This window comes from Sitophilus oryzae, unplaced genomic scaffold (genome assembly GCF_002938485.1).
Source record: "Sitophilus oryzae breed Bouriz unplaced genomic scaffold, Soryzae_2.0 scaffold_1744_pilon_pilon, whole genome shotgun sequence".
Classification (NCBI taxonomy): Eukaryota; Metazoa; Arthropoda; class Insecta; order Coleoptera; family Curculionidae; genus Sitophilus; species Sitophilus oryzae.
Genome location: NW_022146440.1, coordinates 924,122 through 952,051, shown reverse-complemented (window position 1 = coordinate 952,051; position 27,930 = coordinate 924,122). Strand labels below are relative to the sequence as shown.

General features: G+C 34.7%; 1 protein-coding gene across 2 annotated transcripts in view; it reads right to left on the bottom strand.

Annotated features, from left to right (window-relative positions):
- Positions 1-27,930, bottom strand: part of LOC115881914 (elongation of very long chain fatty acids protein 7-like) — a 145,683-nt gene that overhangs the window by 104,186 nt on the left and 13,567 nt on the right. The window contains exon 1 of one of the 2 annotated variants that reach the window (XM_030899642.1): positions 19,410-19,431. The exons of the other annotated variant lie outside the window; for it this stretch is intronic. The gene's annotated coding sequence lies outside the window, so the exon portion shown is untranslated. Of the gene's footprint in view, positions 1-19,409; positions 19,432-27,930 lie in introns of those variants that run through there. 2 annotated transcript variants of the gene reach the window in all.

Here is a 27,930-nt window from a genome sequence, read left to right as displayed (position 1 = left end):
GTAGTTTGAAGACTGGAATCATATTAATTGGTCCTCTTTAACAAATATTTAAACAGTTTTTTTTATTTTTTAATAAAATAAACAAACTATATCGACAATATTAGTATCTGTACTCTTTAAAAATTTGGTACATCTTTAAAAATAATCTAAAATGTCAGTATTCCATGGGTATATTGATAAATGAATTAAAATTACAAGAAAATGCATTTTCTACGGAAACTTGAAGCTATAGGAAAAAAAATGGTATAATACAATTTGATAGACAATTAAATTGTGCATCTGATTCTCATAAAATATACAGGATGTTCTATTTAAATTAAACAAGTTATTGCCGTTTAAAGCTAGTAATTATTTAAAATAAAATTTTAGACACTCTGTATAAGGTAGTATAATTTTTATTATTGCAACATAATAACTGATCAATAAATAAACTTCAGTAAATATTTAGTATTAAAAACTTTGATACCCTTGGAGAAATGAAGCCTTAAAATTTTGACTGCAATTTCACAAAATTGAAAATATTTCAAAAACGGTAAGGTTTAAGTGTAATAAACCTTTATCAAATTTACATTTATTTTAATCGTAGTAACTAAAAATGTAATAATATACAATTCTATTTAAAAAAATACAACTTTGATATTTTTTATTTATTTGGGACACTCTGCATCTTGTAAAAATATTTTTAAATTGTAGCTCTAATAGTCCTTCAACGAACCCAAAACTTACAATTTGTAAAAATCTAATCGTTTAGTTACAATACTCCGTGTCGTATGTGGTGAACAACACTGTATTTATAATCAATTTATTTTTTTTCCTAAAATATATTGATTAAACGAAAATATGTAAAAGTTAGCACGGAGTACTTATGGAAGAAACTCAATCATATTCAAATCTAGAATTCCACTTTATCTAAAGAAGAAAACATTCGACCAATGTTCACTACCAATCATGACCTACGCATGCGAAACCTGAACACTTAAAACGGACATTATAAGGAAACTGCACGGCGCACAACGCTCAATGGAACGAAATATGCTGGGAGTAACCAAGAGATGTCGTAAATGAATAGAGTGGATACAACAAAAGACGCAGGTAATAGATGTCATCCACAGAATCAAATCCCTCAAGCGGCAATAGACAGGACACCGGGCAAGAAAGGACGGCCAAGAGATGAATCACAAAATTTACAGCATAGTACCCACGAGGAATTAAGAGACCTAGAAGAAGACCGAACCTGAGATGGGACCATGGTATTAGGAAATTAGCAGGGATAACTTGGGCCAGCATAGCCAACAACAGACAACAATAGGTCCAGTTACAAACAGAGTATCTAAATATGTGAGGGAGGCTACACCATGATCGGAAATGTTTGAATAAGCTGAAGATAATGATGATAATGATGATGATGATTCGATAATTAAAACAGAAGACATTCAGATTAAATCCATTTATTTCTCATCTCGTCTAGATTAGTGTCATTTTATTCTGGAAAACAAATTTAAATAATATTGTAACGTTTTTAGTTCGTTACATGTCTTTTTTATATATGATATTTATGATGTCTGGCGTATCGTCATCGGATTCCGTATCGTTCAGGCCTGTTAATTTATTTGGCACGCTTGGCGTAATTTTTACGTTCCCTAGTCGCCAACCCTGTTATCGTTTGACACAACCCTGTTATCGCTCTGAGGAGGCGCTGTCAACATCGCTTCTGTCAACTCTCTCCGTGCTTAACTTCACTTGGCTTTGACCAAGCTTTGACCGTCCGACTGTCACCGTCAAAAAATCCTTGCTTCGAGAAACTGCAATTATAAAAATCTTGCTGTATAATTTGAATCAGCTGCTATTTCGAAGTTACAGGTAAAAATGAGATATTATCTTTTTTGATTCGTTATTATTACTGCGTATTTTTAGGATAGAGTTTTGGATGTCCCAACCTAACTTGTATTTGTATTTTGCTGGCACGTTGGCGTCCCTTTTCTTTTGTCCTCCAGAATGTCACATGGAAGAAAGGACATGTTCTTTATTATTTAGTGCGCCCTCGGAAGTAATTTGAGGTAGGTTCGTTTTATTTATTAGATCTTGTTTGATTTTAAACAAGAGTTTCGTATTTTTAGGGTCCAAGGTACGGACTATTTCCAAGGTTATAGTCCTAGGTTATGGTCCAAGGTACGGGTAGTATTCCCTTGTACCATTATCCTATGTACGGATGTCCTGTGGACGCGTGTCCCCAGTAGGAATGATTTTTCTTGCATATAAAGTGCCCCAGCGTGGATGTAGCTTGAGCCCCATGCTGCTTCGTTCCCATCCATAAGCTAGTTAGTAGTTACGGCTGTTCCAATTCATGGTGTCCTCATTCTGGCCCCTTTTGTTGAATTGGATGGCCGAGTACAGAGATGCGAGCCCACCTCACGCTGTTACACTTGTGTCTAGCCCTAGCAGGCAACTGTTAAGCCCGACCAATCACGTTAGAGTTTTTGACAAACACAAATGAATTAACACACTCCAAATAACCACGGTAACCAACCTGATTGGTCAAGCTTAATAGTTGACGGCTAGGACACTTCTCGCTGTTACTATTTGAAGCAAGATTACATAAAGAACAGCTAAGTTTAGATTTAAGTTTTAGCTTACATTTAACATTTAACACCTGTTCAGTCTTAAACAATAACGTACATCTTAAGTAATATCGTACAGACTGCGTTTAGTGGTTAGATTGTTAAGAACATTCATGTCGATTTAATATTTAAAATATAATTTATATCTTAGGTTTCATTGCATTACGTCTTGTAATGATATTACTTTTATAGATATTATTATTGCACTATTTTAACAGATGAATAGCTAAACGTAGATTCTAGAATTTACGGGTTGCAACATCTTCGATTTAACATCACATCAAATATATCAAATTAATTAAAGTAATACTACATTTCATACATTCTCTTAAACTTTACATGTCTTGTATTTTATCATAGTTGTTTTCATAGATATTTAGTACAACTCTTAACACCACTTTCTTTGACATATAACTACTATATATTTACTAGAACTTTACAATGTCATGTACCAGCAAAGAACATCATGAATGAATATAGTCACTAGTTTTAAGTAATAAACAACTGTGTTTTCTTTCTCTGTTCATGCCTGGCCCCCAATATTTATAATTTCGAGTTATTATTGTTAATTAGTTCTTTCCAGTGAAATACCTTATCCACGACTGATCTACCAACGAAAAGCTGCCGTTCGCAGTGGTAATGTTTAAAAAAAAACGCTACAATATCAAATATTAATCATTTACATAATTTTTGGTTTCTCTTGGAGTTAGTAAAAGTCAACTGAAAAATATTCGAATTTTTTCAAATTATTGCCAGCCAATAAACGAGTAAAATCAGAGCAGCCAACTGTTTCAATCAATCCTGATTGCTTTGTTGCCTCTTTTTTGGTTGTTACTGTTAACTGACTTTACAATTCTTCTCCATTCCGTTCTATTGTGAGCTGCTTCTTCCCACTCATTCTGCTGTAACGTGCCAAAATTTCACAAAACTATTTTATTTCTTTTCTTTAATAATTTAACGCTAATTGATATTATTATTAGTCTGAAATATCGATCAGTTCAATTCAGTAAACCAAGAATAAATAAATCGTACTTACATGTTAACAAAAGTAATTATTCCATCCTTATTTTTAACTAAACATATTTCACACTTAATAACATTTTTTTGCAGCACAAAATAGTTTGATTTAATACAATTTAATATTTATTTTAGCCGAAATAGATAAAATAATTCTTTCCGCCGTTAATTCTGTTTATATACTAAATACGTAGGTTAGAAATTTTTGAATTGAACTGTCAAATATTTATTTATATTTTTATTAACATTAACTATTAGGCAACCCAAAATATACTTTAATAAATTGATTATATATTTTTGTATTTTATTTAATCAACAGTAATTATTGAGCCTATTGTCACTTAGTTAAACTCATTAAATTTATGTTGCTCTATTTTAATTTTTAGGTAGAATTTTCTAAGCATAATTGTCTTAAAAATATCGTATCGATCCGGCAAGTGAGTCATGCGCAATATCTCTAGATTGTTGTTATTTATTAATTTTTGAATGTTTTGATAAGCAAATTTCTATATAACTTTCATTAATCTCGTTAACTTTATTTATTCTATTAATTATATAAATTATTGATATTAACTTTATTTTCCTTTAATATATAACTTTTTCTTCATGTCTTTATTCAGCTCATGGTTGGCAATCCATATTTTATCAAGGGCTCGTGTTTTTATCTGGCTATTTCTTTGTTGCAAAAAAGGTTTTCGTTTTTCTTGGAACTACCTTGGTTTGGTCACTTTATGTTCAGCTAGTGTGAGGTACAGAGGCCTCTCGGTCATTTTTGTCAAGTTTTTGATTTTTACCCTTGTGGGGATTTTCGAGTGTGCCTCAAAAATTACTGCAGCATCCTATCTTACCTTTTGTTTTTTTGGACGGTGCTACGGTTTACCGGTGACGGGATTTTCACCTCAAAAAGCTGACGTGGGTCAACCAAGCAGCCCGCCTTTTTTTATTGAGCACCCCATTCCATCCAGGGGAAGAAATAATATTAATCACCTGAGGATTCGTAGAAAACCCTGAGTTAGCAGGGTTTTTTTTCGTCGGAGCCGAAGAGTTTTTTGTCTGGACCGAAGAAGTTTTTTTGTCTGGGCCGAAGAAGTTTTTCTTCTGTGTTGAAGACTTCTCTCTGAGCCAGTTTTTTTTGTTGGAGCAGTTTTTTTCGCTGTATCCATTTTACTTTTCTGGAGGAGTTGACAGTCGACGGTTGACAGTTGACAGCCGACGGTGTCTGCCCAAGATTGATTTGATTTAGAAGATTTTCAACTATTTGGTATCGTACAATTCAATTTTATATTTTTCCCTATCTTACGATTTGAATTTCATTGGTGCGTACGAATACTGAACGTAGATAATTTTTTTTACATTATAATTTAATTAGAATAATTTTCACATACTTAATTCTGTTGATAAAATAATATTTCATTTTTTTTTCCTTTAATTTTTTTTTGTAAATTTAATACAGCTGACACAGTTTCTTTTTGTCTCTATTTAAAATTTAAATCTATTCATTTTTTTTATCGATATCTAAATTTCTTGAACTGATGAATTCATAATTATTAGTTGATTATTTTGATTTATTTATTTAATAATTATATTATTAATTATTATTATTAGTGAATTGGTTTAGTATTATTTATTTGATTTATTAATTTGTTGATTAATTTGATATCTTAGCTGAATTTAGTTGCGCTGATATATACATATATATTTTATTTTGTAAATCTTACGTGATCACGAAAGGTACCTAGGTATTTACGTAATTTTGTTACTTGCGTATTGTGAGATATATTTTTCTTGGTGCACAATTTTTTTTATTGATTTATTTAATTTACTATTTGCTATTTGGTATTTTCTATTTACTGTTTCCTATATTTTCCTTTTATATTTCAATAGAGGGTACTGAAACTAATCAGTTTGCATTATTTTTTATATTTCCTTTGGCCCTATGTCTACATAATTCTCTAAGATCTTGACTTTTTGTTTATTTATTTACTTTTTTTTTTTATGTATTTGTGGAACTTGTAAGGCCCTAAATACACCTTGGGGATTTCTGACTTTTTTTTTCCGTCTAAAGTCAGTGGCGCTCTTAACCCGCCCCTACTCTCCGAATTTTCTGAGCTAGGGCATAAATTTGTTCGCGACTAGACCCCTGCAAATTCCATAAATATTTATTTTTCTTAATCGCTAACTTAATAATATTTTTTTCTTCTTCGTATTTTTTTTTACTTCTTTTCTAAATTTTTTTTCTTTTTTTTTAATTTAAAAGAGCCGAGCTAAGGCCAAAACGCGTGACACTGCTTGTTAATTTCCTTTAAGTTTTCCTGGAAAATATCCTTGTACCTTTTGAGTTGTCCACCCGGCCTCCTCTTACCGTCTACAAGCTCACCGTAAAGGTGCGTATTCATTATCTGAACGAACGAATGTTCGCTAGTGGTATGGACGGGGACCGCACGATAGGACCGCACGAGAAGACCGGAGGCATTTGTTGGCGAACGCTTTTGATGTACCGACACAAAATATACACCATACAGAAGCGACAAAGAGATTTGCTTCAAAATTTTTAGGAGGGGGCAATGCTGGTTAACTGTCAAACGTGACGTCAAAGAATTATACACCAAAAAAAATTCACTACCGCAGGTATAATTATTTCTAGATATTATGCATAAAAGACTAAAAAATATATTTCATAATTATTTATTTATTTTTAATTCTAAATAAAAATACTGATTTAAATCCCTCTAGTTTTTAAAAATTAAATAAACCTGCCTTTCATCATTTTCTATTAAAATCTAACAATTTTTTTTCAGTGTGAAATGCTGTTCAAGGCGCACGGATGTCAAACGTGACGTCACGCAATTAGTTCCCATTTGACCAATGCTATTCAAAGCTCTTTGTCGCTTCTGTATGGTGTATATTCTGTGGTACCGACTCGAAACGGATGGTCGAGCGAACGAACGAACGAACGGCCGCATGCGTTCGGTCCCCGTCTAAATATACCGCACTTTCATTCGTTCGTTCGTTCGTTCGGATAATGAATACGCGAGCCCTTAGAGCGCTTGAACAAACACCGGCAAAATCGGTGCCGGAGCCGGCGCCGGCTTTGCACACATTCCGACAGTTGTATTTAATTCTATTGTATTTTCGGGTGCACGACTATTTTGCCGGATCGGAGTATACGTGAAGGAGCTAATTTATGCAAGGTGCCCGGTGGCGTAGAGGTACAGGCTCTCGTCTACCAATCTGAAGGTAGTGGGTTCGAATCCCACACCCGGCATTGCATCAGCCGACTATTTTTATTAAAATAATAATAGGCGGTTGAAGCGTAGTGCTAGCCACATTACCTTCCTTGTATACCGAACGGCTCTAGTATGGCTACTCCCAAGGCGTTGAACGCTATATACGGGAGCTATTATTATTAGCTAATTTAATTATATTGCAATCGATTTCAGCTCCGGCACCGGCACCGGTACCTATTTTGCCGGTGTGTGTGAAGCGCTCTAAAGCAGAGATTTTGGTATGCGGTTTTCTTGCATTCTGCATATATACGTGACCAGCTCATCTTAAGCGGGACTTTGTATTCGTGACTTTAATACTCTCGCAGTTTGCAATACCTTTTTGTTTGAGACATGATGGAACCATTTTATTCTTAAGAGTTGTCTAAAATGTCTCTGTTGCAATTTGTTTAATGTGTTCATGTGTCGGCGGTACGGCACCCAGGTTTCGCTTCCATATAACATGGTGGGAATTATTATTGCTCGGTTTGCAATAAACTGCAAACACACTGCAAGTTTCGTTTCTGTGCTCAAGTCATGATTGTAGAAAACCTTGTCTTTTAATTTCCAGAATGCTCTTGAGGCGCTCGTAATCCTGTGCTGAATTTCAGAGTCGATATTGGCCTTTTCCGAAATCAAATTGCCGAGGTAATTGAATTCCGCTACATATTCCAATAGTTCTTTTCCGATTTTTATAGCATTGTTGTGATCTTCAGGGGAGTGCACATGATTTTAGTTTTATCGATGTTCAGCTACGTATGATCGCTACGTATATAAGCTGATGAAGGTTAATCCACTGCATTCATTCAGAATTCCACCGTCCTTCAGAATTATTTCTTGACCATTTAATTAGAATTTGAAAAACTGCAACCTAGTGTATATTGCATATCTTGGCACACCAATTAAAATACTTATCAAGTAATACTAATTTTCTAATTATATTGGCAATTTATTTGGAATTCGTTTACAATTAGTAATTATTCCTAAAGCATGTAGAAATAGAATAGCGAAATATGACATTATTATTTTTTATAAGACCATCATTACCGAGAAATTAAATCAATACACAATAAAAATAATAGTTACTTCCTCTAATAGGGATCATAACAGCTGCTTGATTAGTATCGGGACCATTCCATTTCTGCAGTATTCGTAGATTTACATTAGGTGTTGGAGGTCTTTCTGCACGCTACCTAAAAAGCAGAATTTTTACTAACTTTTCGTATCAAAAATTACTTGACCGAAAAATCAACTTTTGTTGATATTCACTTTATCAATGCCCTTTAAATAAAGTCTAATAGAATATTTCTTATTCCCTCTATATTAAGTAATATTTTAGTGTTTCTAAACAGACTTGTTACACGTACATTATTAATAATACTGGCGTTACTTTTTTAATATGTACTAATTAATAATGTAGCAAAGAACTCCCAATATAGTATATATTATTATTACATAAATAACCATAAGATTTTTTTGCAACTATAATAAAATATGCATAGTACAATTAGCTGTTCCAATTAAAGAGGTAGCCCTCTATAATATAGAGCTAACAGTGAATATTGTTTCATTAACAATACAAAATACTGACAGTTTCATTTAAACCACCTTTATAAACCGACAAGTTTCCAATTCGTTTTTCGAGATATAATAACGGTGTTCGTACTACATACAAGTGATTCTTCAATAACAATTAGTGCAAGAAAGATAACGTATTTAATAGGAACCAGCAAGTGTAACTGTTAAATTAGGGGATATTTTGTCACCGGATCTAATAGCGAAAGTACAATAGGTTTATTTTATTAGAAATTTTATATAGAGAGAACGAATAGTGAGATAACCCTTAACCTACCGTTGCTCACGCCTCGTTTTGCTACGTATGTGCTCACGGGTATTTTAATATTCCAATTAATGACAAAAAACACATTTGTGTGCCATTGTTGATGGATATTATGTATCCATTTCGTACGCTTAGAGTAGGTAACTGGGTTATCCTGTCATGATTTCTCAGTTGTTTTGCCATTTTTGAACATATTTTGCACATATAACAACGCTTTCAGATGGAGCGGACCGTCCGCGACGGACCGTCCGTCGTGTTTTTTCAAGATAGCCGTCGGACGGAGCATACGCGGCCATGTGAAATTGTTCGTATAAACTCATGGTACTTGATCGAAGTCGCGGACGGTCCGGTCCAACTGAAAGCGCTGTGCTGTATGCCTCTCATACAGGGCCATGTAAGTGAAATATTAAAAATGGTTCCAGCAAAAGTTTCCCAATTATGACGGATGATGGCGCTGATCGTCAAAATTTTTGGACAGGGATTTTGCTTACCGACAGTACGACGTGAGCTACGACCGGACCAGGACCAATCAGAATGATCAGTCTTTCTTGGACATTTGCAGCGGAAGTGTGTGTTAATTTCTGTTATGATAAGTGTGGTTGTGTTTGCAGTTTGATTTTTCGGTTTTGATATTATGTTAAAATTAATTTTGAAGTATTGTATCACCTGTTTTTATGTAATAGTACTTTTTTTAGTTCTATGATCTGATATGTTATGATTTGTTAATGTTTGTTTAACAATGTTATACTAAAGAGGTTATACTTAATATACTTATCAATTTGCATAGCCTAACTTTTTTATCAATAAACTTTGTAGATTTTCAGATTATTTAATTCCTTTTGTTTCCGTTTGTAATTTTATTTTTAAGACATATTATGTGATTGTTTCACATAATATGTTTTAAAAATAAAATTGCAAATAGCGAATAAAAATAATTAAAATAAAAAAGTGTATTTTACAATTCCCCCCGGCCCCGCACCCCTTTGGCTAACCTATAATGTCAGCTATGTCGAGAGATGGCGTTACGAAAATGGAACCGATTTATTACAAGGAACTTGGGCTTCTTTTTCGTTAGTATATTCTGTGCTCTCATACAACGCGGAGGCTCCAAGGAGAACGGTAGTTCATTCCGAAATTTTGGGAGCATACATATGTAGGTTAATCGAAAGCATTTTGATGATGATTTGTCAAATCACTGTTATGGCTAATGTGCGGCATGTATGTAATTTTTATATAACTTGAAAACAATCAACATGAATACAATCGATGTATTAAATAGTTATCTTTAAATGAAATGATCCCCCCTAGACTATTCTACTACGCTAAAAATACTATAGCAAATATCAATATTCATGAAGTTCAAGTAATAATCAGAAACACTATGGAATATTTTCATTGAAAATATGAAAAATTTAAATATTTTTTATGCAAATTCTTATGCTAGCAGGTATGTTGTTTTTATTTACTAGAATCAAAAAAATGTGACTGACATCATCTTCATTTAACTATTATACAAACGTTTAATTGATAATTAATACATGTCCGTTAATTTGTAATATTGAAATTCGATTTTTTTACTACTATAAAACAAGAAGTAATGGTCTACTGGGCTATAATAAAAAATCAATTTTAATTAAATATTAATCAATATTATTAAAAAAATTAAATAGTATATGATCAATTAAAAGGTTAGTAACATTTATACGTTCGTATGATAAAAACTTAAAGTATTATTTTGTATTATTTAAAATGTGTGTTTGTAAATTCAAGAAATTATAGAATATGTTATGATTGTACAGGATTCGTCAAATCAGTCATTAGGGTACCTCTTCTAAATAAATAGAACAGCTAATATAAGGTGATAAGGATTTGGTAAAATGCAAATATTATATTTCCCTAAAGGACGATCTTTTAAATGCGGATTGCTTCATGCAAAATAAAATTTAGATAAATTAAAATTAAAGGTTAGAATAATATACATCCGGCGGAACTAAAACCTGGATATGGTCCATAAAGCTTGATATAAGTCCGGAACCGACTCTTTTAAATACCGGATCTACCCATCTCTAATTCGAACCCATCCCCAATCCCATCTGTCGATTGCGAGGCACTCGCCCTTAAACCAAACATCCACCGCCACTTTTAAAATATACAGGGTGGCGCACCTCATTCGCCTCGGTTGATTATACGAAAACGGAAAGATGTAGAAACAAAATGTAGGTATATGTAGAGAGGCAACATTTTTGTGGGTGTATGTAGAGAGACAAAGTGCATAATTTAAAATAATTTTCAAATGTACAGAGAGTGTCAGAACTAAGATCCATACCAAAGTTATATTTTTTCTTATGGAACATATAGTATTTTATTTCATTTTTGGATTCTTGGGCATAAGATAAGGCATTTATTATAAAGGTTTAATATGTGTAAATGCTTTGGTTTTTAAGATATTTAAATATATTTAAATATGCATGCTATAATAAAAAAGTTTATCACCACCCTGTACATTACTTTTCGAGTAAATTTTTGTGCTGACTTTAAAGCCAGAGAAATAAACTTTACTAAAAATTTTCATAGCTTCCTTAAATGTATACAGGTGTATCAAAAATTGCTGGTCTATTTTAAATATTTATTTTACATAAAAAAATCGTTATTTCAAATACAACAAGGAACGATTGTCCAGAAAGTTCCTATATGGATATCCTTGAGCATAAACCCTTCAGGCCAACAAGCAATTGTCCTCACAAAATCAAATCACTAGTAACATACATTAGAATTTAGAATTTTAGAATTTAGAATTAGTGGGAGGGGGGTTAATCACTGCGACCTTACAGATCTATTGTGTCCCCCTTTCTTGAGTTATAACTCATCATACAGTCCTAGGGCTTTGACAAAAGCCAGTATCTGGGACGATTTTATAGAGGGTAGTTCTCCATCTCCAATATCAGTCGTACCAAAATTCATGGCACGAATGGTTGTCGTCTCGGCGCACTCAGTGATGAGATGTACTGGTGTTTCCCCATCTTCCCCACAGAATCTGCATTCGCCGTTTCTTCTTAGTTTCAATCTACTGAGGTGTTCATTGAGGAGACAGTGTCCTGTTAAAAACCCCGTGACAATCCGAAGATTGTTCTTACTTAAACCCAGGAATATCTGTGATTTTTCTTGATCATAAGCCCTTAGAAACTTCTTCGAGTGTCTTAGACCGTTGCAAGATTCCCATTCCAGGTTGCGGATGGAATCTTCCAAGTTCTTGAGTTCCGCCTTGAGTTGGTTACTACTTGGAAAGCAGAACGGTTCTGGTCCAGTTAGTGGAGTGTTCGCTCCTTTTCTAGCTAGATTATTTGCTTTTTCATTGCCTTCTATCCCTTGGTGAGCAGGCACCCAGAGTAGGAGGACTTTGTTTCTTTGCCTAATTTATTCAGCTTCTCTATGCATTCTTTGACCAATTTCGTATTGATTGATACTGAGTTGATCGCTTTTAACGCTGCTTGACTATCAGACAAAATGGCTATTTTTTGTTTCCGATAGTTCCTATCTAAGATAAGTTGTACGCATCTTTCGATAGCGTAGATTTCTGCCTGTAGGATACTAGGATAAGTGCCCATTGGTTCGGAGGTTCGGAGTATTTAGCTCTCGACCCAAATACTCCGATCCCTGTTCCCGTATTGGTTTTGGAAGTATCAGTATACCAAGTTATGGTATGGTCTTTTAACTGCTGGGCAAGCGTTTCGCTCTGCCAATCCTTTTTATTGCTCAATACTACATTGAGATGTTTCTCAAAGTTGTACGTTCTTGGCATATCGTCCACTGGTAGTTGCAGGAGTGGTATTTCCTTTTTGAGGGTGTTCCAAGCACCTGATCTGACAATTCTCCCAGTACTAATTCCGTTAGTGACCATTCTAATCATTGTCGCATTGGCATATCTACCAATGACAGTGTGCAGTGGTGTTAGATCTAGAATGACCTCCATTGCTGCTGTTGGACAGGTTCTCATGGCTCCTGTGATGCAAAGGCATGCTAGTCTCTGGACTTTGGTTTGGTTTGGTGTACCAGGAAACTGCTCCATAAGTAATCATGGGTCTTACTATCATGGTATACATCCAGCGCAAAATGTTAGGGGAGCAGCCCCATCTATTTCCGGCCAGTCTTCTGTATATCATGAGAGCCTTTATGGCTTTGCTGGTAGTGTTCTTAATATGCCTGTTGCACAGGAGTTTACTGTCCAGGGTTATTCCCAGATATTTAACTTCCTCTGTTGGCAGTATTTCCTTTCCATAGTAACATACATATATCCATTCCTTCCGCCAGGAGATACTACTTCACTTTTCTTGATAAAATAATAAATACTTACTTATTAACCTTATTGTAGGTAAATTAAATAAAAATAACCTGTTATAAATTTAAATAAAGTCCATAAACTAATGTCGATTTTGAAAATAGTTACTAATAGCAAAGCTACCAAGGTAGTACGAGAGCTTGCAACGTCGGAAAAACAAGTATTTTAAGACGTCTGGCTCTTTGATACATCTTTTACTATGCTCTCTAGAACAGCATGCGGTCCGTCTGGCTGCCGGTAAACGTTGCGTTCCTTACTGCGCATTGAAAGAAGATCCTATATTTTTATTAGTCCTTTAAATTGTTTTAATTAACTTTTAATTGAATATAAATCGAACATGTCTCCATAGCGCAGTGCGTAGAGTTTCCGACCACGAACCGAAGATTCAGAGTTCAAATCCGGGTCAGGTCAAAGACTTTTTTATTTTTATTTTCGTTTATATTCTGATAGTAAAGTATTAAATATGTATTTGTTTTTATTTAATTACCAGAATCATTTAATACTTCATTATCAGAATATAAACGAAAAGAAAATAAAACAGTCTTTGACCTGACCCGGATTTGAACTCTGAATCTTCGGTTCGTGGTCGGAAACTCTACGCACTGCGCTATGGAGACATGTTCAATTTATATTCAATACTAGAATTTATAGGACTAAATTAATAAAAAATATAGGATCTTCTTCCGATGCGCAGTAGTAAACGCAACGGGTATCGGCAGCCAGACGGGCCTCATTCTGTTCCAGAGGGCATAGTAAACGATATATCAAAGAGCCAAACGTCTTAAAATACTTTCTCGAAAACGTTGCTAGCTCTTAGACAATAAGTGTCACTGGAAAATTGCCATGGCGACACCAGCCATATTGATTACAATTTTATTGAAAAATCGTTTTTTATTCAAAATCTGAGCCAGATAGGTATAGGAACCCCTTATATAGTTTGAAAGAGCATTTAAATCTGCTTTGATTTATTTAAAAAATACATAGTGTTGCATTTCAAATAACGAATTTATTATGTAAAATAAATATTTAAAATAGACCAGCAATTTTTGATACCCCTGTATAGATTTAAGGAAGCAATACATTTTTTTAATAAAGTTTATTTCTCTGGCTTAAAAGTCGCACAAGAATTAATTCTGAAAAGTAATGTACAAGGTGTTGACAAACTTTTTTATTATAGCATGCATATTTAAATATCTCAAAAACCAAAGCTTTTCAACATATTAAACCCTTATAATAAATGCCTTATTTTATGTCTAAGAATCCAAAAATTAAATAAAATACCGGGTGTTCCATAAGAAAAAATATAACTTTGGTATGAATCTTAGTTCTGGCACACCCTGTATATTTCAAAATAATTTTAAATTATGCACATTGCCTTCCCACATATACTCATAAAATATTTTGTTTCTACATCTTTCCGTTTTCATATAATCAACCGAGGCGAATGAGGTGCGCCACCTTGTATAATTACACAGTTGTTAAATGTGAAATTTATTTTCTATTTTTTACTCTTTTTATTGCAATTTCTTTACAATATCACCCCTTTCCCTACTATCCAGAAGGATAGTAGGAAAAGTATAAAAGAATATGTTAAAAAATTTTAAAAGTTTACAGGAAAATATTTATCTATCTCTTTCTTTAAATATAGACTAGCAGATATATCGGAAATAAAAAAGGAATTATAAAAGCAATATACAACAAAAATATACAGAGAAAATAACAAATAAATCGAAATTTAAAATGAATATTTAATTATGTCGCCATCTCTTGCTGTACAATGCAACTACGATTTAAAGTTGTGAACCAAATACTGGGAAACTGTGGGAAACCAGCTAGAGGATTTAGATTAGTATTACGAGTTGCCTAATGATATAATTCCATCAAAGAGCATCAACACATTCCAACTTGTGATTCCAATACAATCCATTAATATTTGGTGAAAAAAAAACTCAAAACAGTACTCTTGAAAATGTATATAATACTTTTTTACCAATATTATATTTTTCTTTTTTTTTAACAAATGAGCCAACAACATTCGCAATATTAGCATCTGTACTTTTCGTAAATTTTTAACATTTTTAAAATAATCTAAAATATTTTGATGGGTAGGTATTTAATGATAAACAAAGTCTGAATTATATAAATATGAAAATATAGATTTTTCAAAATTTCAAGATAGATAAAAATTGATATAATACAATTTGATGAATAATTAAATTTTGCGTTTAACGCTTACAGAACATACAAGGTCTTTTATTACAATTATACAAATTTATTGCGGTTTAAAGCTTAAAATTATTTAGAAATAATATTTGGACCCCTTGTATACGCAAGTATTATTTTAATTATTGCAGCCACAAAATATCTAGTAAATAAAAAAAAATCAGTGCTTGAGTTTCAAATCTTAAAATGCCTAGAGAAATAAATTGAAATTTAAATTACTTATTGAATGTAACCACAGACTAACTTACCAAGCCAACAAAATAACAACACTCCCAAAAATAAGTAGTAAAATATGTATGACAAAATGGTGAATGCGCTTTTAACTAAATAATCAGGGGTACTAATGTAGTATGCTAGGTCTGTAGTATGTACGCCAAAAATTATAAAAAAATCAAATTTACTTTTGTATTTTAGTAAACAGCTCCAATTAATTCTCATAGAAATTGCCGCAAATAGTTGATGTCGAAGTTTTTTTAGTTTGGGAGGGATTTGGGAGGTTGGTTTGGTATTATTCAGGAGGTACCTAATTTGTAATAAAATATAGAGGATCCGGAAGGTTCGACAGGAAAACAATTTTGTATAAAATAGGAGTAAAGACAGTTTTTATTTTACATAATATGTTTTTTTAATAATATACTAAATACTATAATAATATACTAAATAATTTGGACTGAGTAAATGTGCTGCATCTCATTACAAAAAAGGAAAATTAAAAGACACACCGAATATAAAGCTAATGAAAGAAGTAGAAATCAACACTTTCAAAGAACCAGCTTACAAATATCTAGGCATGTTGCAGACCGGCCAAATTAAAGACAAGACAATGAGAGATATTACTAAAGAAAAACATTTAAAACGTCTGAAAACAGTTGTCCGAACATACTTAGCTGGAAAGAAAAATTATAGCAATTAATAGCTGGGGCAGTACCTTTAATTACCTACACATACGGTGTGCTGAAGTGGAGCGATACCGAATTGAAGGAAATGGATAGAACTTCTCGTAAAATATTAACGAAGAACCGAATGCATCATCCTATTGCATCCACTGCAAGATTATAGTTACCTCGAACAAATGGGGGCAGGCGACTTTCACACCTAGTCGATATTTGCAGAAAAGAAGTAAGCAGCTTACAAAAATATTTTAACAACAAAGACACAACGTTACACCGAGCAATAAGAACCGCTGACACAGGATATTCAGTCTTAAACCTAGCTAAAAATCACTGATAGATCACCACTGAGTGTAGGCGACATGGTGCAGGAATTAAAGGGCAAGGCGCTACACGGAAAATACTTTACTGAATTGGATGCATATTATGTAGACAAAAGTAAATCAGTAAAATACCTAACGAAAATTCAACTTACCGGCGAAACTGAGGGGTTTATATGCGCTATTTAGGATCAGGGGATAGCTACAAGATCATCACATATCACATAGGAAGTTTGTTCTGACGAAAACATAACGGACAGTTGTAGAATGTGTAACCAATTTTCAGAATCCATACAACACATAAGTTCTGGTTGTCCCACGTTAGCACCAACAAGTTATACAGAAAGGTATAATAACACAGCAAAAATAATCCATTTCACTAATCCTTGGTTTACAGTCTGTGCAGAAGAAGTATTTTAATTACACCCCAGAACTTGCATATAATGGAAAATAGCAGCCATAAACTACACACAACCAAAGTTTACAGAATAAAATATTTTATTCTGTAAACTTTGACACAACCAAGCTTATATGGAATCATTCTTTATTTGTGACTAAATTTCTTGCAAGGATAAAAATTTGTATACAACTTAAAGATAGAGCTTTTTGTTGTAAATAAACATGATAATAAAGAATAAACGCCTGCTGCGATTTATTTTCTTTTGAATTTTGTGTTCAGTAGTAAAATCACGATTGTCCGGTAATTTTCATTCAATCCAAAAAAATTAAAAAATGCCTTATGTTGGATTAACAGATGTATAGAGGGAAAAAATTATTGCTCTAACCGCACAAGGAACGCTCCAGAGAGACGTAGCAGAGATAGTAGGCATTACCCAGGGTGTTGTATCGAAAACATACGCAAGGTACTTGGAATTAGGAACATACAAGGATAGGCCCAGACAAAGTCGTCAAAGAGTCACAACTGAACAACAAGACCGCCTTGTGTGCTAAATTGTTACAATAAATCTCAATGTTTCCCATCCAGAACTACAAAGACAACTTCTGGCAGTTACAAGTGTGAACGTTTCAGTTAAAACCATAAGAAAAAGGCTTCGTGTACAAGGGTTTTACAGCAGGAGAGAGTTACGGATCCCACAGTTATCTCGGCAAAATAAAATTGACCGGCTAAATTGAGGCCTTCAACATCAAAATTGGACAACTGAGAATTGGCAAAATGTTCCTTTTTTCGGATGAGACCAGAATTGGTCTAAGATTAGATAACTATCGAATTCGGGTTCTCAGAGCAACAGGAAGACGAGCGAGACTTCAGGCTTCCAAATCTGTACCAAGATATAAAGGAGGAACTGTAATGTTCTGGGGAGGTATTAGACTAGGAGCAAAAACTCCATTGTTACCACTTCAACAAATATTAACGGGTCGGAGATATGTTGATTTGGTGCTAGAACCACTCGTTAGTCTTTGGAGAGCTGCAGTTAGGGATAATTTTAACTTCATGCACGATAGTGCACCTCCCCATACCAGCAGAGTGACTAGAGAATGTCTTGAAATGGAAGGTGTCATAGTTTTGGACTGGCCTGTCTATTTACCAGATCTAAACTCTATCGAACACTTGTGGGACTAGCTCAAAAAAAGGGTTAGAGCTCGTCGAAACAATCCAGGAAATCTCGCACAGCTTATTGGTGCAGCATTAGCAGAACGGAAAAACATACCCCAAGATAACGTGGATAATTTAATAAGAAGCATGCCAACGCGGATAGAAGCTTGCATAAGGGCTAGAGGTGGCAACAAGGGCCATTAAAAATTTATCTCTTAATTTTGTTTCAGAAACCAAAAAATACCATTGTGTTTATTTTGGGAAATGATTAATTTTTTTAAATTGCTATATGGATTATTTTTCATTAAAAGTCATTTAGGACGCATTAAGGACTGCGTTTTATTCATAAACAGAAAATTCTCATACATCTCAAAAATTATGAAAAATAATAGATGATTCCATATAAGTTTGGTTGTGTATATGTATATTGGGATACACTTATTTTAACAGATAAAACAGTATTACATAATAAACCCGGTATACTCTGGATAAACAATGACAAGAAAGAATGCTACATAATAAGTATCAAGATCTTGCATATGAATTAAAAAGAGTATACCAGCTCATCAATAAAGCCATGGATTTACCTTTTGTAATCTCTGCCAATGGACTTATTCATAGAGGTTTTACAAAGAACACCGAATTATTGAAATTAAACCCAAAGCTTACCAACAAGTGCTTAAAAGCAGCCATATTGGGAACAGTGAGAATTATCCGAAAAGTGCTTAATATTTAAAAAACCCTGAACTAGAGCATTTCTGGTCAACAAAGCAAACCATCCGAGTTAATAGTGAATTAAAAAAAATAATAAATAATACTGGTATGTGAATATAAGATAGTGAATTTAAAAATATGACTGGAAATATTTATTAAAAAACTTTTCATTTTCTTCAACTTTTTTTTTGATACTTGAAGTGACAAAATGGACTGGCGTTATTAATAACATAAGTTTAAGTTAAAAAAAAACTATAAATTGTTGGTTACCAGTTGAGAGTCCCAGTAAAGGATATATAGATACAACAAAATTCGGTACAATAAAACAGTCATTCTAATTGAGATGCGATAATTAAAAATAACAAGAAACGTATTTTTTACATCGGTACTCTAATTTTTTTTTATTCTCTCACGCACACTTAATTAGTTTTTCATTATCCATCTTAGTTTTGTATTGCAAACAAACGAACAGAAATATCGTTCATTTCTAAATCAGCTTCAACATATCACTGATACCACCAGAATATTTTGAAGTCACTTCGCTGGTCGCTGATAGGACGTTGACTAATAGGGATTGCAATTTACAACTTTTTTAAAACATGGAATTATCGGATTACTGGTATAGGTACTTACCGTTTTTTGTAATCAAAACTAGCGGAAAAAAATTACAACAATGACCACACCCTTATCAAATTAAAGCAGCATTTTCATGAGAAGGAAACACATGAGAAGCAGGATCGCCAAAACTGGTACCTGCTTGCGCTACTATACCCCTGTTGCATCCTGCTCTAAATTTCATCCCAGCAACACTTGTGTAAAACTTGGAAAATAAGTTTGTTATAATAATGCTTTTATTTATTCACTATTCTAATAAAGAATATGCTTTCCTTCAGAAACTCTCTATTTATTTATCTAGTAATGCTAAAACACTCTATTTGAAAGTCGATTGGAGAAAATAGTATGATCCATTGGCAAGCGATGTAAATATTTGTGATCAGGTAAAATTGTGATGTAAGAGGAGGCTTAGCTTGCCGGCGCGCGGCAGGTCAGTCAGTAGTTGATAGGCCGGCCGGCTGTGTAGTGTTGTGTTTTGTCACAGAGCTGACAAATGGGGGTTGCGAGTCTTTTGACTAACATAGTTGCAAGTCGTTTGACTGTAAGCCAACGGGGTCGTTTGACCACAGGAAGAAAACCTCTTCTGACGTCCTGCCTTCGAGTTGGTCTTGAGAGTTTGAGGTCTCCATAATGTCTTCTCGATTGACGATGCGGCGTTGGGATAGTGAGCTACCCAATTAGCTTATTCGATTGGGATGCGAATCTGTTTAGCGGCAGAATTGCGTCCGGGGGAAGCCCCTATACTATTTCAAGTGACACTAGCTAGTTGTTGAAGATTATTAACCAATAGATCCGAATAATATTTGAATTAGATGGAAGATATGGAATGGGATATATTGAAAAGAATATCAGTGATGTCAGTGGCTAGGGGGCGGAGTACCCCCGGGTGAGTCTTACTATTTAACTATCAATTTTATCCAGATCAGTAAATGTTTGTTTTGTTATTTTCATGTACAACGAAAGAGTGCTTGCCAATGACCAACTAAATGGATATTTGAGGTGAATTTGCATTGTGAGACCCGGCTGAGTAAGCCCCAAAAATAGCGATTTTACACTTGCTGTTTTTAAGATACAGCAAGTTTAAGTCTGATTGGTGACGTCACACATAACAACACAATAAAAGCAGGACGGCTGGAACAAGTTCCTGCTTTGGCTGCTATAATCCTGCATTATCCTGCTTCAAACCCTATACCAGCCACTCTTGCCGTTTATGAAAAAAAAAAATAAAAATAAAAAAAACAGCAAATTTCGTTTTGATTACTGGAAATCGGGAATTAGGGAATTGGAGTTTTCCAATCATGTAACCTGTAAAAGATCAAATATAAAATGCTTCTAATGATTCCTTTCACAACGAGACTGCCAGTAAATTATGTAAGAATACCCAAATTCTTTGTCGCAGCCATTAAACACTTCTTCCATCAATTCTCCTGCAATACAATCACACTTGTGAGATTCTGAGAACTATGAATTCAAATTCATAGTAGAAAACTGGAAAATTTGAGGTTATGGTTCGCGGGTACGTTAAGGCGCTTTCGGATGTCACACTAAAAACTCTAAAGTTACTCCTGAGAACACTGAACCTGCCTTATTTTACTCAGCTGTTCGGAATAATTATTTATGGCTTGGAAGCGTATACATATTTAAGCAAATAAAGCAAAAAAAAATAGCAGTCTAAGCTGAAACTTATTGTAACAGTCAAATTTCCTCGCAACGACCTCTGTGTGCTAGCTTATAAAATATCGCAAATAGCTATTATTTTTGCATCATGTTTATTATAATTTTATTGTTAAATATTATTTTATTTAGTATTTTACCATTATGCAACCGAATATACACCGCGATATTATACAAGCTACAGCTCAACTACCTCTACACTCCATAAGCTCAACAATATTGTCACTGGAAACGGCCGCCCAGCATTAGAATTTTCGTCAACCTCTCTATATCTTTGATCATCACTTGTCACTGTCAGATCAAATCAGATGTTTTTGGATTTATTAATCCTTTGTTTTGGTTATTGAAATTTTATAATTATCAGATAAAATTTCGTAGCTAAATTGGTTATTTTTGATGTGGATCGCAGTGTGCTATTCGTTCATTTAATTGTGGGAATTTGTGAGTTAAGTTCGTTCATTGACCGGCCATATGAAATATGGCTGAGGAGAAAGTATTCTAGAACATCGTTTTTATTCATGCCTTTTTGTGAGTTGGACTAGTCGAGATATATAGTTCTCTATCTATATCCTGGAGGGAGATTTCCGGTTGAAATCTGATTTTCTGAAGGAAATCGAATCCTTGCATCACTTCTTGTGTACCCACCGTCCGAATGTCGTCGTGAAGAACTGGCTACCGTTTCGTGAAGCATTCCCTGTTGGTGAATATCAGGTCTTCGTAAAGAAGGATTAAGGCTTCCGAAACACCTTTGGTCAGAGACATGGTTGGATTTTGTTGATTTGCATGGACCGCCGACCAATTTCCGCAATGGGATTAAAATAGCCTAATTTTCCGACCGATATTCCGATTCCACGTGCCCAAGAAGTCCCCAATTAGTTCCAAGGTATGCTATAATTCTTCTGCCTATTCTAAGTCAATGCTCAACTGATTTTTATTCATATTGTTGTCTGGTTTTCGACTTTTCCACGCCCACGTGGTGTAGAAAGATTAGTTGAGTGTTATCTTTCTTAAGTCTTATTTGATTGTTCGTAATTGTAGAGCAAGAAGACCGATCCAGACCGTAAAGCACAGAACAGTCCAGAATTCCATCCGTTCCTGTTGCCCGTGTGTAGAGTTACCCGTTGGACATCATAAACCCTCGTTGAGGTTTTTTTTATGTTCACCTTTTGAAGTCCTACACCTGCCCGGCATCCGTACGTCTGCTGACATCCGTGGGCTACAGTGACAGTACACCGAGCTGCTGTGCACCGCCGTAGCCACCATGTAGCTATACACCGTAGCTCAGCCGGAGGAAGTTTTCAACTATATCACATCGAGTAGAGTAAGACTGTTTAGATTTAGTTTGCTATTTGTTTTCCGCCCTTAAAGCATACTTAGTTTAAGTTAAGGGGGATGACGTCTTAGATTTAATATAGGTTAGATCATTTTCGTATTTTTAGTAATTCTTATCGATTTAAATTTCTTAACGCATTTCATTCATTTCTTTATAAACTTTTAATATTTTAATAAATTACTTAATAATTTTTAGTAGTATTATTTACAGTCTAGTCTCATAGTTAAGTTAGAGTCACTTAAGTTCCAATAATTATAGTAAGATTTGAAGTTCATGGTAGTTGCACTCAGCAGTTCGAGGTTAGTGTTAAAGTCTACTTAATAGTAACATCTTTTATGCCGAGTTCATAGAGTATAATCTCGTGGCGCCCTTTTATTAATATATTTGAACCCCGACCACCCGGCTGTTAAAAATAAAAAGCGAGTGGCTTCTATGCAACTCATCCTAATTAAGTATAAACTTGTGTTTTATTGAACTTCAAATTAGAAAGGGCGTGGCATTATCAAATTAAAAAAATAATGACTAATCTTAATGTGCGACTGATTACCAGGAATCGATTCGTTCTATTTTAAAAACGACAAGAGTGGTTGGTATATGTTAGAAGCAGGATAGGGCAGGATTATAGCAGCCAAAGCAGGAACCAGTTTTGGCGATCCTGCTTCCCATGTGTTGCCAACTGGGAAGTCAGCAACCAAAATAGAAGTAACTATAGCTCAAAATAGGTAGGTGTTGCATTAGTGGGTAAGGCAGGGCAAGTTTACTATCGTCCGCGCGCGGAGGTGGCCGCGGCGGGCGTCGCGCGTCGCCTGAGACCGGTCACACTTCCACGTTCCCACGGACGGCGGCGACCCCCGCGCCGCCCCGCGCCCTTTCGCAATCCCCGTCGGCCCACACCAAAAAGACCGATCGCGAGCCGCGACGAACGGTCACACTGAAAAACACCCGCGGACGTGACGGATTTTTCCTGCTGGCCGAAACACTTCACCATGACCGGAGCAAAATGCAAAATTAGCTGGGGTCTGCGGTTGCAATATCATTTATTGTACAAAATGTGAAGTTAATATTTTCTTATTGCTGCCAGAGTTAATCTGGACTAGACCTACATACTAGGAGGTTCTCAGCCATGTAACTGAAGATTTTAGATTCTATGGGAGGGGAGAAGTTACTAACCGCGATCCTATAGATCTCTTGTGTCCGCGATCCTATAGATCTTATAGATCTCTTGTGTCCCCCTTTATTTAGTTAAAGCTTACTGCCATTACTCGCTGACTAGTATTTGACACGCATCAGAAAATGGTTAAGCAAGACGAAGAAGCATGAGCTTTTCTCTGACTGGAAAGCCCGATACGTGATGTTATCTCTCTTCCGCACTCCGTATATCCAGAAATCTCATTACTATGTTGCCTCTTTACTTTTTGGTCGTCGTTGGTAACTGAGTTTACAATTGTTCTCCATTGCGTTCTATTATGCGCTGCTTCCCCCCACTGATTCTGCATGCTTATCCCCTTTAAGTTTTCATGGAAAATATCCTTGTATCTTTTGAGTTGTCCAGCCGGTTTCCTCTTATCCTCTACAAGCTAACCGTAAATAAGAGATTTCGGTAGGCGCTTTACTTGCATCCTGCGTACGTGGCCAGCCCATTTTAAGCAGGATTTACTAATCATAGCTTCAGCACTTTTGGAGCTAGCTTTTTCAAGGACTGATACGTTTGAGACATGATGGTACCAGTTGATTCTTAACAGTTATCTAAGGTGTCTCTGTTGCAACTTGTTTAATGCGTTCGTGTGCCGGCGTACGGCAACCAGGTTTTCCTTCCATATAACATAGTGGGGATTATTATTGCTCGGTACACTGCAAGTTTCGTTTTTGTGTTAAGTCATGATTGTAGAAAACCCTGTCTTTTAATCTCCATGCTGTTGAGGCGCTGCTAATTCTGTGCTGAATTTCAGAGTCTATATTTTCCGAAATCAAACCGCCAAGTTAATTGAATTCCGCTACATATTCCAGTAGTTCTTCTCCGATTTTTATAGCATGTAGTGTTATTATTTTCCGGAGGAGTGCACATGATTTTAGTTTTATCGATGTTCAGCTTAAGGCCCAAAGCCTCGTATGCCCTGGTTCAGCACTTCATGTAGTCGCTATAAGGTTTTTGCAACTAGAGCACAATCATCAGCGTATTGAAGTTCTGTGATGAATTTCATACGTGTTTTTGCCCTAAGTCTTTTCATGTTGAACATACAGTCTCAGGGCACTTTGACAATATCCAGTATCTGAAACGGTTTTACATAGGTTAGTTCTTCATCTCCGATATACGTTGTGCCAAAATTTATGGCACGAATGGTTGTCGTCTCGGGGCACTCAGCAATGAGATGTTCTGGTGTTTCCCCATTTTCCTCACAGAATCTGCATTCGCCGTTGTTACTTAGCTTCAACATATTTATGTGTTAATTTATTCATTGAGTATCCTATTCAAATCATCGTGACAATCAGAAATTGTTCTTACTTAAATCAAGGAACATATTTGATTTTTCTCGGTCGTAAGTCCTGAAAGATTTCTTCGAGTTACTTAGACCGTTGAAGCATTCCATTCTAGGTAAAGGATGGAGTCTACCAGGTTCTTGAGTTTCGTTTTAAGTTGGTTTCCACTTGGGAAGCAAACCAGTTCTGGTCCACTTAGTTTGGAATGTTCGCTGCTTTTCCAGCTAGATCGCTTACTTTTTCATTACCTTTTATTCCTTGGTGGATTGGCACCCAGAGTAGGAGGACTTTATTTTCTTTGCTTAATTTGTTCAGCTTCTTTAGGCATTCACTGACCAACTTCGAATTGATGGTTACGGAGTTGGTCTCCTATCTAAGATAAGTTTTACACATCTTTCGATAGCGTATATTTCTGCTTGATAGATGCCGGGGTAGGTGCATATTGGTTCGGAATATTTAGTTTTCAAAACAATACGGGGAAAGGTAAACATATAGTTGTGATCTTCAGTTCCAGAGAAATGAAACAGCGCGCCAGTAAACCACACAGATGATAACGAGACGATATTAGCGTTATTGCGGCAATACACTGAAAGCATGCTCCTAAAAATAAAAATAAATATGAAGAACATGGGAGAGCCAACATATAAACCTGTGGAGAGTATATTTCCAGGAAGAGATGAATACAAGCTTAAAAATAGAAAAAAAAACTATAAAGATACCACTAAATTAACATTGAAGATATAAATGGTAAACTATAATAAATAGTACCTAAGCTATTATATAATGTGAACATTTTTGACACTAACTGTAACTAGCTAATGAAGAATAATGATTATTGGATCTGGATATAATAATAATAATAATAATAATAATTTGACTTTATTTATGTAGGTGGCGAGGTCTAGCATACGCTACTCAATCTAACCACCTTAAAAAAATACAAAATACACATACAATACTAATACAACAATATAACAATTTTAATATAATATAAATCTAAATTATATAAACGAACAAAAAAAAGACATATAAAACACCCATACATGAGCTTAAGATACAATTCAATAATCTATATATATAAATCTGACTGTCCTGACTGATACTGACTCATCAACGCCCAGACCAAACCCTTGACCCTAGAAAGCTGAAATTTTGCACAGGGGTTCCTTTTATGATGTTTACGTAAGATAAGAAAGGATTTTTTTTAAATTCATCCCCTAAGGGGGTAAAAAGGGGGGTGGAATATTAGAATATTTTTTATTTAAAAAACGGTTAAGTTTCCGAAAAAACGCTTAAACACGTATATTTTATTTTCTTTCTTTACATATTTTAAGATTTTTTAAAAATGTATACAGGGTGTTTCGAAAAATCTGATGATAGATTAATCACGATCCTGCTTAAAGCGCTTGACATAAAAAGCTGATTTTTGGAAAACGGATTGACTTTAGGGTGTAGAGGTTCGATAAGAAGGGATTTTTCGAAACTCGAATTCTAAGGGGGTGAAACAACCCCTTAAATATTAGAATATTTTTTATTTAAAAACCGGTGAGTTTTTCGGAAAAACTCTTAAACACGTATATTTTATTTTGTTCTTTTACATATTTTAAGATTTTTTAAAAATTTATACAGGGTGTTTCATAAAATATGGCCATTGAGTAATCACGATTCTGCTCAAACTGCTTGACGTTTAAAGCTGATTTTTGGCAAACGGATTGACTATGTGGTGTAGAGGTTCGATAAGGAGGGGTTTCTCGAATCTCAAATTCCAAGAGGGTGAAAACGCCCCTCAAATAATCTATACTAATATATAAAATTCTTAAGTGACTCACTGATTAATCACGATCCTGCTCAAACCACTCAAAGTAAGAAGCTCAATTATGGCATACAGGTTGATTCTAGGGTGTAGTGGTTCGATAAGAAGGGATTTTTCGAAATCCCAGTTCCAAGAGGGTGAAACCACCTCTCAAGTATTACCATATTTTTTATTTAAAAAACGATCAAGTTTCCGAAAAAACGCTTGAACACGTATATTTTATTTTGTTTTTTACATATTTTAAGACTTTTTAAAAATGTATACAGTGTTTCAAAAAATCTGGTCATTGATTAATCACGATGCTGCTTAAAGCGCTTGACGTAAAAAGCTAATTTTTGGGAAAACGGATTGACCTTAGGGTGTAGAGGTTCGATAAGAAGGTATTTTTCGAAACTCTAATTCTAAGGGGGTGAAACCACCCCTCAAATATTAGAATATTTTTTATTTAAAATCCGGTGAGTTTTTCGGAAAAATTCTTAAACATGTATATTTTATTTTGTTGTTTTACATATTTTAAGATTTTTTAAAAAAAGAGGGTGTTTCATAAAATATGACTATTGAGTAATCACGATTCTGCTTAAACTGCTTGACGTTTAATGCTGATTTTGGCAAACGGATTGACTGTGGAGTGTAGAGGTTCGATAAGGAAGGGTTTCTCGAATCTCAAATTCCAAGAGGGTGAAAACGCCCCTCAAATATTACAATATTTGTTATTTAAAAAACGGTTAGTCTTTCGGGAAAACGCTTGGACACGTATAATTGATTTTGTTTTTTACATATTTTGAAATTTTTTAAAAAATCATACAGGGTGTTCCAAAAAGTTGGGCAATTGATTAACCACGATTCTGCTCAAGTTTGTATGTTAATGAAAATTCTTGCTTAGCTTTATCATATCACCATTACAAATGATTAATTCGACGCGAACGAAGTCGCGGGTACATGCTAGTACTTTTATAAAGTTAAGTTGAAATCAACAAGAGATTTCCTGAAACCTGCAATGGACGAACAGCTTTTAATGTGCGGAGGAAGTGAATTGTAGCATTTCGAAGCATAATACGAAAACGATTTTTCAAACAAGGCTGTCCGGTGTTTAGGCACCACGTAACTGCTGCGTTTTCTGGTATTAAGGTCGTGGAGGTCAGCTGCCTTGACAAGTATGTCGAACAAATAATGAGGTTCTTGAAATTTTTTTATTTTATAAACTAGTAACACGTATGTATAAAAGCATACTGTTCAAGTCC